The sequence below is a fragment of the Eumetopias jubatus genome, unplaced genomic scaffold (genome assembly GCF_037043125.1).
Source record: "Eumetopias jubatus isolate StellerSeaLion01/CBP00866 unplaced genomic scaffold, mEumJub1_p1.0 scaffold_6, whole genome shotgun sequence".
Classification (NCBI taxonomy): Eukaryota; Metazoa; Chordata; class Mammalia; order Carnivora; family Otariidae; genus Eumetopias; species Eumetopias jubatus.
This window is the reverse complement of record NW_028274812.1, coordinates 117909489-117924236: the sequence shown is the minus strand read 5'-3', so window position 1 is coordinate 117924236 and position 14748 is coordinate 117909489. Positions and strand designations below refer to the sequence as shown.

The following is a 14748-nucleotide window of genomic DNA, read 5'->3' as shown; positions in this document are numbered from 1 at the left end:
ATCAGAGATAAGGGGAAAGGAATGACAGAAATGCCCGGGTCTGGAGGCTCTGGGTGGATTCCTGGTATTCTCAGGCTTTTGAGTCTGAAGAGTAAGGAGACCACTCATCCCAGGCTTCTTCTTCTTCTTCATTTTTTTTTTTTTTTTATGATTTTACTCATTTGACAGACAGAGCAGGAACACAAGCAAGGGGAGCGAGAGAGGGAGAAGCAGGCCTCCCACCAAGCAGGGAGCCCAATACGGGGCTCAATCCCAGGACCCCAGGATCATGACCCTAGCCAAAGGCAGACGCCCAACAACTGAGCCACCCAGGCGCCCCTCATCCCAGGCTTCTATCAGAGGTGAGGGCAGAGGGAGGAGGCCACCTTCCCTGGCGGAGCCTGCCTTGCAAGGAGGTTAGGATCAAATGATAGGTTTTAGAATCCAGATCGCCTTGGCTGCCCACACATCCAACCTCTGTCCTCAACCTCACAGCTTCTGACCACATATCTTGAGGGCCCTGTAGGAGTGGGCTTAGTGGTCAACTGGCTAAGCCAGTGTGTAGACAGGACTGGGGTCTCAGGGTCAGAAACTCAGCATGTTTTTACCTCCCTTACTCCCAGGACAGAACACCATTCTGAGCTAGGCAGGTCATGTGGGGTGACCCCAATTTAAAAATGAGTAAGCTGAGGCCCTGAGCAGTGTGATGACTTCCCAGGGCCTTGGTGTGATCAGCGAGGGTGAAGAAGAAGGGAACGACAGGTGGGCCCTCTTCCTGGACAGCCCTGTGCCAGCCTCTGTTCCATGTCTGTGTTGGAAGCTGGTTTGCTCCTGGGATAAGGCTTCAGATCCCAAGAGGGTACCCGAGGCCTAGCCAGGGAATACTCCAGCCCTCCCTGCTCTCTTCGTGCTGCTGCAGCCTCAGGAAGGGGAGACACAGGGCAGAGCTGATGTTGCACTCTGCCACCCTGATCAAGTTTTGACTGTACCCTTACCCTGTGGTTATGGTTCGTGCCTAGGCTTATGTATGCACTTTCACTAATGCCTTGCTCATCTTTGTGTCCCCCTGCTCTGGACCTACCTAACAAATCATAAAAGCAACACTTAAGAAGATCAAATTGTTGACAAGTAATGTAAATTCATTACAGAACAAAGCTCAAGATTTATAGGAATGCAGCTATCCAGCCCTCAATAAGAAAACATTCATAATGTGTGGCACCCATTAAAAAAATGGGCCCATAAATACTTAGATATGTAAAGAGGCAGGAAAACGGTCTCTAATCAACTGAAACTGACCCAGAACTGAAAGATGGAGGGCCTAAGGAGGACATTAAAACTGTTAAAATTGTATTCCTTATGCTAAAAAAGTTGAAAGACAAGGAAGGTATAAAAAAGCCTCAAATTGAATTTCTGACATGAAATCTACAATGTCCAAGATGAAAAATACATCGGATGAGATTAATGGCAGATTAGATACTGCAGAAAAAAAGATATGTGAACATGAAGGCATTAGAATAGAAGTTATCCAAAATGAAAGGACAAAAAAGAATCTAAAAAAAAATTACAAGAGCACCAGTGAATTGTGGGACAATATCAAATGGTCTAATATATGGGTAATTAGAGACTCAGAAGAAAAAAAAGAGGGGACAAAATATTTGAAGAAATAATGACTGAAAGGTTTCCAAATGTAATGAAGACTATAAACCCACAGATCCAGGAAAATGATAAGCCCCAAGCACAAGAAACATGAAAAAAAAAAAAACTATATGAAGGCACATTATAATCAAATTGCTTAAAATGAGTAATAAAGAGGAAATCTTAAAAGATGTAAGGTACAGAGGAACAAAGTTAAGAATGACATCAGATTTTCACCCCAAACAACCTGTAAGAAGACAGTGAAACAATATCTTTAAAGCATTTAAAGAAAACCTCCCAATGTAGAACATTAGGCAAAAATATCTTTCAAAAACATACAATAGCCAAATTATGGAAGCAGCCTAAGGGTCCACTGATAGATGAATGGATAAAGAAGATGTGTTATAAATATACAATGGAGTATTTTTCAGCCATTAAAAAGGATGAAATCTTGCCATTTGCAACAACATGGATGGAGTTAGAGAGTATAATGCTAAGCAAAGTTAAGTCAGAGAAAGACAAATACAATGTTTCACTCATGTGGAATTTGAGAAACAAACAAACAAAAAATGGACAAAGGAAAAAAAGAGACACAGAGAGAGAGAAAGCAAGACACAGACTCTTAACTATAGAGAACAAACAGGTTGTATATCAGAGGGGAGGTAGGCAGGCGGATGGGTGAAACAGGTGCTGGGGATTAAGGAGAGCACTTGTCGTGATGCGAACTGGATGATGTATGGAAGTGTTGAATCACTATATTGTACACCTGAAACTAACATAATGCTGTATGTTTACTAGAATTCAAATGAAAACTTCATAAAAAATATCTTTCAAAAACAAAGGTGAAATAAAGACATCTTCAGATATATAAAAACTGGAAGAATTCATCACTAGCAGACCTGCACTACAAAAATGTTAGAGGAATTTCTTCAGGCAAAAAGAAAATGGTACCAAGTAAAGATATGGACCTATCCTTCAATCCCAAAGGAATGAAGAGCTCTGGCAATGGTAACTACCTAAGTATATACTTTTTTTTCTTATTAGTTACATCTTTTAAAAAAATAATTGTTAAAAAAATGATAATGTATTACGGGTTTGTGCACTGAGAACATTTACCAAAATAGACCATATTCTGGGCCATAAAACAAGTCTCAAGTTTAAAAGGATTCAAGTTAACACATGTAAAAGTAAAATGTATTATGTCAATAGTGTAAAGGCTAGATAAGAAATGGAAATATATTATTGTAAGATTCTGGAGTGCCTGGGTGGCTCAGTCGGTTAAGCGTCTGACTTTTTTTTTTTTAAAGATTTTATTTATTTATTCATGAGAGACAGAGGGGGAGAGAGAGAGAGAGAGAGAGAGAGAGAAGCAGAGGGAGAAGCAGGCTCCCAAGAAGCAGGGAGCCCGATGCGGGACTCAATCCCAGGACCCTGGGATCATGACCTGAGCCGAAGGCAGACGCTTAACCATCTGAGCCACCCAGGAGCCCGAAGCGTCTGACTTTTGATTTCAGCTCAGGTTATGATCTCAGGGTCATGAGATGGAACCCTGCATTGGGCTTGTGCTGAGTGTGGAGTCTGCTTAAGATTCTCTCTCTCCCTCTGCCCCTACCCCCCCATCAGTCTCTCTCTCTCTCAAAAAAAGAGGAAGAAAAAATAAACCAGTAACAGAAAGATCCTTGGAAAAGCCTCAAATATTTGGAAAATGAATAACACACCTCTAGATCAAAAAATAATTAGGGGGATGCCTGGCTGGCTCAGTAGGTAGAGCACGTGACTCTTGATCTCAGGGTTGTAAGTTCGAGCCCCATGTTGGGTGTAGAGATTACTTAAAAATAAAATTTAAAAAAATATTTTAAAAATAATAATTAGGATGTATTTTGAACTGATGAAAATGAAAACACAACATAGAATTTGTGGGGCACCTCTATTAGAGAAATTTATGGCTAACTGCCTTTAAAAAAAAAAGTTCATGTCAATGACCTCAGCTTCCACCTGAAACCAAAGTATGCAGAAGAAAATAACAAAGATCAATGCAAAAATCTTTGAAATAGAAAACAGAAAAATAAAGAAGAATCAACGAAACCAAAAGCTGCTTAAGATCAACAAAAGAGATAAACCTGAATGATCAGGAAAAAAAACTACAAATCACCAATATCAGGAATGAGAGAGGTGACATCACAACAGATTTTTACAGATAATAGAAGAATAATAAGGGGAGATCAGAGACAACTTTATGCCAATAAATTCAACAACTTAGTTGAAATGGAGAACACAGGAAAAACACAAATTACCTAAGTGCACTTTTATATTTATATTTATAAGAATCTAGGTTGAATTGATACCATCTTAGTTTTAGTAGCATACATTACTGCCTCCTATCCAATTCCATACCCCCTTTATGTTGGTATTGTTACAAATTCATCTTTATACATGTGAACATAGATTTATGATTATTGTTTTGTGCATCTTTTAAATCGTATAAGAAACAAAAAAGAAGAGTTATATACCAAAAATAAAACAATACTACTTTTTAAAATTTTTACTGTGTAGTTACCTTTACCAGTGATCTTTATTTCTTTATGTGGCTTTGAGTTATCCTCTAGTGCCCTTTTGTTTCACTCTGATGGACTCCCTCTAACATTTCTTGTAGGGCAGGTCTACTAGCAACAAATCCCATTAGTTTTTGTTTATCTGGGAACTTCTTAATTTTGAAGGATAGTTTTTCTGGATATAGAATTCTTGGTTGACAGTTTTTTTTTCCCTTTTCTGTCAGTACTTTAATTTTTTTTAAAAAAGATTTTATTTATTTACTTGACACAGAGAGAGACAGCGAGAAAGGGAACACAAGCAGGGGGAGTGGGAGAGGGGAGAAGCAGGCTTCCCGCAGGGCAGGGACCTGACACAGGGCTTGATCCCAGGACCCCGGGATCATGACCTGAGCCAAAGACAGATGCTTAATGACTGAGCCACCCAGGCGTCCCCATTTTAGTTAATATTTTTGTAAGCGTAGCTTGAAAAATATGGAATGCTTCATGAATTTGTATGTCATCCTCGTGCAGGGGCCAGGCTAATCTTCTCTGTATTGTTCCAATTTTCATATATGTGCTGCTGAAGTGAGCACCCTATCTGTACTTTAAACATATCATCCTATTTGTTTCTGGCCTTCATGGGGTCTTATGAAAAATTAGCTATTAATCTTAGGATGTTAATTGTAATCCTTATGGTAACCATTAAGAAAACAAGTAGAAAATATACAGAAAAGGAAATGAAGAGGAAATCAAAATGGTACACTAGGAAAAAAAAATCAAACATGAAAGAAGGCAGTATTGGAAGATTGAGGAACAAAGAAGATGACATCTAGAAAAGAACACTTGCAAAAGTAAACCCTTTAATATCAGTAATCACTTTATTTTTTATTATTTTTATTTTTTTAAGTAATCTCTATGCCCAACATGGGGCTTGAACTCAAGACCTGGAGATCAAGAGTCGCATACTCTACTGACTGAGCCAGCCAGGTGCCCCAGTAATGACTTTAAATGTAAATGGATTAAGCTCACCAACAAAAAAACAGAGCTTGGTGATGATTGTACAATATTATGAATGTACTTAATACCACTGAATTGTATACTTAATGGTAAATTTCATGTATATTTTACTACACACAAAAGAAGACAGATTGGCAGAATGGATTTAAAAACCTAACTGAAAATAAATAAATACAAGTGATCTAACTGGAATTGAATAGACATTTCTCCAAAGAACATAACAAATAGCCAGTATGTACATGAAAAGATGCTCAACATCACTAATTGGGGAGATGCAAATCAAAACCACAAGATACCACTTCCTACACATTAGGATGGGTGTTACTTAGAACACAACAAAACATAAAATAAGCAAATATTGGTGAGGAGGTAGAAAAAATTGGAACTCTTGTGTACTGTTGGTGAGAATATAAAAGGTACAGTCACTGTAGAAAACAGTATAGCGGTTCCTCAAAAAATTAAAAATAGAATTACCATATGATCCAGCAATTCTACACAAGGATATATGCAAAGGAATTGAAAGCAGGGATTTGGCCAGATATTTGTACATTCGTGTTCATAGCAGCGTTATTCACATTAGGCAAAAGATGGAAGCACCCAAGCACTGACAGATAAACGGAAAAACAAAATATGGTACATACAATACAATGGAATATTACTTGTCCTTAAAAAAGAGTGAAATTTTCACATATCTACAACATGTCTGAACCTTGAGGACATTATGCTATGTGAAAAAAATGGTTACAAAGGACAGATAGATGCTTATGATTTCACTTATATGAGGCACTTAGTACTTTACATATCCTAGTAATAAATTCATAGAGACAGAAAATAGAATGGTGGTTGCCGGGCGCTGATGGGGTAAGGGGAAATGGAGAATTATTATTTAATGGGTATGGAGTTTCAGTTTGGGGAGATGAAAAACGTTCTGGAGATGGATGGTGGTGATGGTTACACAATAATGTACTTACTGTCACTAAACTGTACACTTTAAAATGGTCAAAAATATTTTTTAAAAAATCCAAGTATCTATTGCTTATAAGAGACTCACTTTATTTATTTAATTTAAGACTTTATTTATTTGTCAGAGAAACAGAGAGAGAGAGAGTGCACAAGCAGGGGGAGTGGCGGGCAGAGGGAGAAGCAGGCTTCCCGCTGAGCAGAGACCCCGATGTGGGACTCGATCCCAGGACCCCGGGATCATGACCTGAGCTAAAGGCAGATGCCCAACTGACTGAGCCACCCAGGCATCCCAAGAGACTCAGTTTAGACCCAAAGACACAAATAAGCTGAAAGTGAAAGGATGGAAAAATATATTCTCCGAGAAGAGTAACCAAGACAGCCAGGGTGGCTCTGCTAATACTAGACAACATAGATTTTATTTTATTTATTTATTTTTAAGGATTTATTTAAGTAACCTCTACACCCAACATGGGGCTCGAACTCATGACCCCGAGATCAAGAGTCACATGCTCTACTGACTGAGCCAGCCAGGAGCCCCTAGACAAAACAGATGTTGAATCAAAAACTGTTACAAGAGACAAAGGGGAGGACATTATATATTGATAAAAGGGTCAGTTCATGAAGGAGCTGTATGACGCAAACAATGCCAGAAATGAAGGGAGAAATAGACACATCTACAAGAAGAGTTGGAGACATCAGTACCCTACTTTCAATAATGGACAGAATATCCTATACAGAAGTTCAATAAGAAAATAGAGTACTTAAAAAACACTAGAAACCAACTAGCCCTAAAACAGATACAGAACACTCCTTCCAAAGAAACAATATACACTGTTCTCAAGTATACACCGAACATTCTCCAGGACAGATCATATGTTAGGCCACAAAACAAATCTTAATAAATTAAAACACATCCTAACAAAGAAAAGTCCAGGATCAGATGGCTTTACTGTTAATGTCTACCAAACATCGAAAGGAGAATTAACACCAATATTTCTCAGACTTTTCCAAAAACAGAAGAGGAGGGGAACCCTTTCTAACACATTCTATAAGGCCAGCATTATTTTGATACCAAAGCCAAAGAAAGTTCCATAAGAAAACTCTAGACCAGGTGCCTGGGTGGCTCAGTTGGTTAAGCGACTGCCTTCGGCTCAGGTCATGATCCCGGAGTCCCGGGATCAAGTCCCGCATCGGGCTCCTGGCTCCGCGGGGAGCCTGCTTCTCCCTCTGACCCTTTCCCCTCTCATGCTGTTTCTCTCTCTCTCTCTCTCAAATAAATAAATAAAATCTTTAAAAAATAAAGAAAGAAAACTCTAGACCAATATTTCTTATGAATATAGATACAAATCTCAACAAAATACCTGTAAATCACATCCAATGGCCCATTAAAAATGATTAGACACTGTAACCAAGGGGGATTTATCTTGGGAATGCAAGGGTGGATTCCTAGGAAAATCAGTGTCAGCACATTTATAGGGCAAAGGAAAACCACAGGATCATCTCAATAGAGGCAGAAAAGCATCTGACAAAAACTCAACATCCTTTCATGATAAAAATACTAAGCAAACTAAGAATAGGACAGCCTTTTCAGCAAATGGTGCTGGAACAATTGGATATCTGTATGCAAAAGTTATCAACATGAGGGGCGCCTGGGTGGCTCAGTCGTTAAGCGTCTGCCTTCGGCTCAGGTCCTGATCCCGGGGTCCTGGGATCGAGCCCCGCATCAGGCTCCCTGCTCCGCGGGGAGCCTGCTTCTCCCTCTCCCGCTCCCCCTGCTTGTGTTCCCTCTCTCCTTGTCTCTCTGTCAAATAAATAAAATCTTTACAAAAAAATTATCAACTTGAATCTCTACTTTGCAACACATACAAAATTTATGATGTGTGATTATATTTCTATAAAACTAGAAAATGCAAACTAATCTGTAATGACAGAAAGCAGATTCATGTTTGCTTGGGGACAGAGGCATGATCGTCGGGAAAGGGATCACAAGGAGGCACAAAGAAACTTTTGGGGGTGATAGATTGGTCCATTGATTTGATTTGGTTGTGATTATTTCATATGAGCATGTATGTCAAGACTTACCAAGTGTACACCTTGTATATAAGTAATTCATTGTATGTTAATTATACCTCAATAAAACTTTTTAAAAAATATATGAATAAAGAATGCCTTAAAAATAATGGAAGACCCCGTGGATTATCAGTGCATATTTATTTTATAAATGAGTTAATGGATTTAATGATGTGACTCAATGGACTGACGCCCAGCGAGTGGGAAGGGGGAGACACAGAAAGAAAGAGGAACCAAGACTAGTAGAATTTTTCTTTTAAGATTTTATTTTTTTATTTGACAGAGAGAGACACAGCGAGAGAGGGAACACAAGCAGGGGGAGTGGGAGAGGGAGAAGCAGGCTCCCCGCGGAGCAGGGAGCCCGATGCGGGGCTCGATCCCAGGACCCTGGGACCATGACCTGAGCTGAAAGCAGACGCTCAATGACTGAGCCACCCAGGCGCCCCTATTTATTTTAGAGAAAGAGCAAGCGTGTGACCGTGAGGAGGGACAGAGAGGAAGAGAGAGAATCCCCAGCCGACTAGACTCCCTGCTGAGTGCAGAGCCCAACGCAGGTCCAAGATCATGACCTGAGCTGAAACCTAGAGTCTGACCCTCAACCAACTGAGCCACCCGGGTGCCCCTATTTCATTTCTGATTGGAAAAAAAAAATCACTCTCAAGAGTTGGAGGATATAGGATGTAACAAAGAAGGAAATAAAATTACTCATAATCTCAACTTCAGAGGTGCTTCCTTCCAGGCTTTTGCTCACACTGGCTCACTTCCTTTTGTTCAGTTACTTGGTGTCCCGCCGGCAGCCCCTGTGCTTTCCCACCTCCGTGCCTTACTCCAGCTGGTCTTCCACCTCTTCCGGAAGCCCAAGGCGCGCTCTCTCTCTCGCTCTCGCGCACTCTCTCTCTCTCTCTCTCTCTCTCTCTCTCTCGGTGGTGCAGCAGGAGGCCAGCTCCAGAAGGAGGGAGGAGTGGAGGAAGAGCTTTGGAGAAGACCTTGGCCAGTAGAGCGGGGTCAGCCTCAGCCCCCACCCCATTCTGGGATAAAGGCCAGCGGGACTGAGGCAGAGCGGGTCCCCATAGTCCCTGCTCCTGCCACTGTCCTGTCCCTGGTGGTCTGAGGAGCTGAGGCGTGGGACCTTGGAACAAGGCCCGTCCCAACCTGGCCCCCTGCCTCCATCCAGCCCTGACCTTGCCTTGACTACCCAGGTTCCTCCATGGTGGTTCCAGCCCAGTAATTTCTCTGTAATGATCCGGAGACTCCCCCTCCTTCCAAAGCCCGGCCGGGCCAAGGCCAGCAGGTGGAGGCGCATCAGGTGGCCCCCACTGGGGCTGCATATCCTGAAGGAATAAGGGAGGAGGGACTAAGTGGGTCCTAAAATGCATCAGAAGGAAGGGGTGGCTGGAGGGAACTTTTTAGTGGCCAGCTCCTGACAGCACCAGATGCCTGACTTGCAAGGTATTTGCTTCCCTCCAGCTTTCCTTCACCGTCTGAACCTGATCCCCCACCCAACCTATTTTTCTTTTGTCCTCTGTCTCCTCCAGGCTTCAGCTCCCTCAGCAACTAGGTGGGGACCAAAGTACTGCGTCTCAGGGTCTATGTGAAGGTCAGGGCCCTGTATAGGCAGTAAGGCGTTCAAGGAATTGTTTGAACTGATGGAAGAGTACGTTGTAAACTGCTCAAATAATGTCAGCTCTTCTAATCGGTCCACTCAGCTTTCTCAGATCAAGTTCCCCTCAAGTCAAACAAATTACCCTTGACTCTACCCTTCAATCTGCAAATCCGCGTCACTATCCCAGCTTGGCTTCCCTTGCTGGTCTCAGACACAGGTCCCACAGAAGGCACTAGCCTTCCGTTAGGTCCTGCCCTAGGTCCGGGAAAGTTCACAGGATCCTGGGCTGAGGGTGAAGGGCAATAGCAGGAATGGGGAGTTTCCTGCCCCTGAAGAAGCACCTTCCCCTTTTCCCCCCCTAACCCACAAACTCAAGACAGGAAGAGAAAGGTGGGGGCCCTGGTGGGTGCTACGCTGGTTGAACACCACCCTTATCCCAAAGGGAAGAGACTACTATAGTGCTCTTGCTCCCCCTGCTCCGAACTTCTCCCGAGATCCCTGAGGGCAGGCCTGCGCTGGCTTCCTTCCCAGTTTGGGGGAAAGTTGAGGGGGCGTGTGTGTGGCTGGTAAAGCTGTCCAGAGTACAGGGTGACATTAGGGATACATTTCCTTGTGTTGGGTACATTCCCAAAACATCACTGGGCCCTTTGTTTCCTCCAACCCACATTTCCTAGGTACCTGCTCTAAGCCACTCAGCTGGACACCAAGAATAGAGAGACAGTCTCCCCACCTTAGAGGGTGCCTTTGGAATGAGGGCATGTACAGGAGTTCCACAACCCCAGCGAGGAGACAGAATCTCCCAGATCTTTCCCAAAGGAGGGCAGAGCACATGTGACCTGTGGAGTTGTGCAGTGGTGTGTGATGCATTTGGAGAACCGTAAGAAGCTCGAGGAGATCAGGGGAAAAGAAGGGCAAGGTCAGTGGCAGGGAAAAGAGTCTGCAGAGCTGGGCCAGGGCCAAATCACAAAAGATGTTGGGTGCTAATCTAAGGAGTTGGAACTTGACTCTGAAAGCTCAGGGTGGGAGGTGAATCAGAAGTATCGCTGGGGACATCAATGGGAGAAGGGAGGGGTCAGATGAGACGTCAGATGAGAAGAAAAGTGGCCTGTGGCAGTCACTGGGCATGGATGGTTGGCACTGGAGGCTCAGTGGAGGGGAGGCATGAGCCCATGGTATCTGGTTTTCTCTGGGCAGGCGCAGCTCTTGCAAAGTGCAGTACAGGAATGAATGGATTAAGTCAGGGATGGAATTCTACAGGGAGGCTGCAGGGGAAGGACAGGGGGACCAGAAAGATGGGAGTAAATAACGGTGCATGAATGAGTAATGCAGTGATGAAAAGGGGATAGTGTTTGGTGGCCAGAGCAGGATAACTATCTTTTTAAGAAGATATCTCCAGGGGAGCCTGGCTGGCTCAATCAGTAAAGCGTGCAACTCTTGATCTCGCGGTTGTGTGTGACCCTGAGATCAAGACTTGAGTCAAAACCAAGAGTTGGCCTCTTAACCAACCGTGCCACCCAGGCGCCCCAAGATTTTATTTTGGAAGTCTTCTCTATACCCATGGGCAGGGCTCTAAAGTGACCAGGACAGAGTACTACTGAGTGGGTTAGAGAGCAAGGTTCTGGCACCAGATCTCTCAGGTTCAACTACATAGTTTCTTCACTTATTACCTGTGTGACCTCAGATAATTACTTAACTTCTGTATTTTATTCTAAAAGTTTTAGGACTCATTTTACACATTTGTGAACTTATTTTCACGTATGTTGTGAGGTAAGGAGATAATTTCATTTTTTTTCCATTTGACTAGTCGGTTGTTCCAACACCATTTACTGAGGAACCCAGCCTCTCCCCACCCTGGTGCACATTTCCTCTGGCTCTTAACGTCTTCCATATGTGCATGGGTCTGTTCCTCGGTCCCCCATTCTATTTTCTCTTTTATTTCTCTATCACATTGTTTTAGTGACTCTATGAAGTCTTTTATTTTATCGCACCCGATTTTTTTCTTTCAGGTTTATTTAAGTCATCTCTACATCCAACGTGGGGCTCGAACTCATGACTCTGAGGTCAAGAGTTGCACATTCTTCAGACTGAGCCAGCCAGGCACCTCTAGTATTAAGCCTTGATGCTGATAGAACACAGGACTTCCCTTGTAGTCCTCCTGTATTTACCCTTGGAATTTTTCAAAATTATCTTTAGACATCCTTGGCACTTGACCCTATGATTTTTTCGAATTAGTCTGTCCAATTCCCTTTAAAAGTAGTCTGCTTCCCTAAGCCTCCGTTCCTGTTACCAGACAAGGTAATGATCACAGGTCCTATGCATTGCAGGGATGCAGAGACTAAATGTAAAGCCGTCAACACACCGCCTGGTGCTAAGGCCTGGAACACAGGGACCACGCTTAGTAGTATCATCTTCCTCAAATGTCCAACCTGATGCAGTCACTGCTCTGTTTTAAAACCTCTGTTGGCTTCCCAGTCATCCAGAGTAGAGTTCAAACAGCCTGCCGAGCCACCTGACCCCAGCTGACCTCTGTGACCCCTCCTGCCCCTCTCCTCCCTGCCCACTCTTGGTATCATGTTCCAGCCCCAGCACACTTGCTGTTACACGAGCACAGTGCTGTGCCCTAGCCTGGCAATGCTATTCCCTTTGCTGAGAACTCCTGCATCCCTCTGCATCCTTTATGAGGATGGCTCCTCTGGGAAGGAGGCAGCCTTCTTTTGATCACACTTGTCACTCTGCACTCTGATTATCTGCCTCTGTTGTCACTTACAGTGAACTCAGCACAGCCCCTGGCCATCCCTGAGCAGGTGTCTGCTCACAGCTACCACTGAATGATCACATAGCAATTTTGACGTCACACACATTCCTCCACTCATTTAATGCTCACAGCAAGCACAACAAGTGGACTTCTGCGCCACTGAACAGGAGGGAACGGAGACAATACCCTGTCCAAGATCACAGAGCCTGGCAAACAGCTGAGACCTGAACCGGGATCTAACTGCAATGCTCACACCTTCTATTCTAGCAGGCAGCCTTTCGATGTAGGACGGTCCTTCCTCCCTCTTCCAGCTCCCTTACTCTCCCACGCTCCTATGGTCCTCCTGCTTGAGCTCTCCCCCTTGTCCCCTTTCATCTGACCCCTAGTGGCTTACCTCCCCAGGCTGTCATCTCTCCTGTTTCGTGCCATCTGTCACCCAAGCAGGTGCTTCTGTGAGGACTGTGTGTCCTGGGTTTAGCACGTTGCTGGTATTCAGGACATAGAACATGGAGCCATGTGGCTGCATCCTCAGATGCTGAGATGCTAGCTGGGTGTCACAAGACCTAGGAGAGAAAATAGACCTTTCACACCCCAAATGTGTCTGAAACCAGAAAGCAAACAAGGCCATGGCTTATAAGGCCAGGCTGTCTTGGGCACAATGATCAGGTCTCTAGAGGGGATGGGAGCCAGCCTGATTGGGGGATGAGCAAGAATTGTGCAACTTCGTCCGGCTTGGATGCTCAGAGCTGCCATTCAGCCTAACAAAGGGCACGGGCATCGCAATGTGCACTGTGGCCAACTGTCCCTGGTGTTGGTTCCAGCAGCGTCACAGCTGCGCTGGTGTCCTCTGAGCTGATTTCCTCTCCTCACCCATACTCTAAGTTTTGGGGACTCTTTGGACCTCTCTTCTGTAGCCACAAGTCCTACAGGCTATTGGAAGCCTGGGCTGCAGCAAGACAATCCTAAAGCCTGCATTTACCCTCTGAGTTGGATGGGGGAGCAATTGATATGTAGTAAATGTGATGGGGATGGGACACCTGCACAATGGCCTGTCATCATCGGACACGGGCGAGTGGAGAGTTCCGGGAACCCCAGATCCCAATTAGAGATTGCCATCTGGTAGTTTCCTAAGTATAGCACATCACTTGTGTCAGTGTTTATAAGCTCATGGCCTCATTATGCACACTAAATCTGGCAAAAGAAAGAATCCTTTGATAAAGGAGGGGGGATCATCATAGGATGGACAAAGGAGGCCTGCAGAATCAGAGTTCAGGGGGAAAGGGCGCCCTGACCAGCTGGTAGGGCATCTGTCCTGTGGTGGAATGAAGTCATCAGGTTACTATTGTTTAGCAGCCAACTTCCTGCCTATTTTTGGCTACTCACACCGAGAGCCAGTGCACTAGCCAGGTTAACTCAACAAACACTGAGTCTCACTCCCTGGCTTCTCCCATTCACTTCTCACTTGAACTCCCGAAACAGCAGATCGTCCACAGGGCCACCTCTGACCTACCTTTAGGACAACTCTCAAGACCTCAGCAGAGAGTGGGGGTAAAATCAAAATAAGACTGATGTGAAGGACTCAATGAAAACCTCGAGAAAGAAGAGACCAGACACTAAGCAGGGATGTGTGTGAAATACTGGTTTTTATTGGTTGGCACAAGATTACAACCTACAATTCCAATGCCCTTCCCTCCCACACATAGAAAGGAACAGCACGCTCACAGGATTAAGCACTTGTTTTTACAACAAGGAGTGGGCTACGGGGATGGAGGAACTTTAGGGAAAGCACAGGGGAAGGGGTCTGTCTGTCCTCTGTTGCTAGCACCACAGAAGCAGACGCTTTAGTAAAGGGGAATCGTTACATATGACTGGCCTGCTATTGAAGGGGGTGGAAGAGCATCAGCTGTGCACCTGTCTCGGACCCAAACCTGGGCTGGCTGGACCCTGTTCCTTTTCTTTTTAGCCCTTCCTCCCAACCCGACTGTACCCACAGGAAAGAGAGTCGTGAAGGAAGCCTAAAAACACCCTCCTTGAGAAGCGGAAACAGGAAAATTCAGTTTTTGCTGCCTTCTCTGGACCAAATTCCACTCCCCTTGGCTCCTAAGGGCACTGCGCAGGTCTCCCTAGGAGTGCTGTAAAGATACTGGGGAAGGGACCAGGCCTGGGTGGGTGGCCCCAAGTGGGCAGGAAGGAAA

General features: G+C 44.2%; 1 non-coding gene across 1 annotated transcript; it reads right to left on the bottom strand.

The window, feature by feature from the left end:
* Positions 1-4631: 4631 nt before the first annotated feature.
* Positions 4632-4738, bottom strand: LOC114222286 (U6 spliceosomal RNA). Its single transcript, XR_003611898.1, has one exon. It is a non-coding gene; the product is annotated as a U6 spliceosomal RNA (small nuclear RNA).
* Between the last annotated feature and the right edge of the window lie 10010 nt (positions 4739-14748).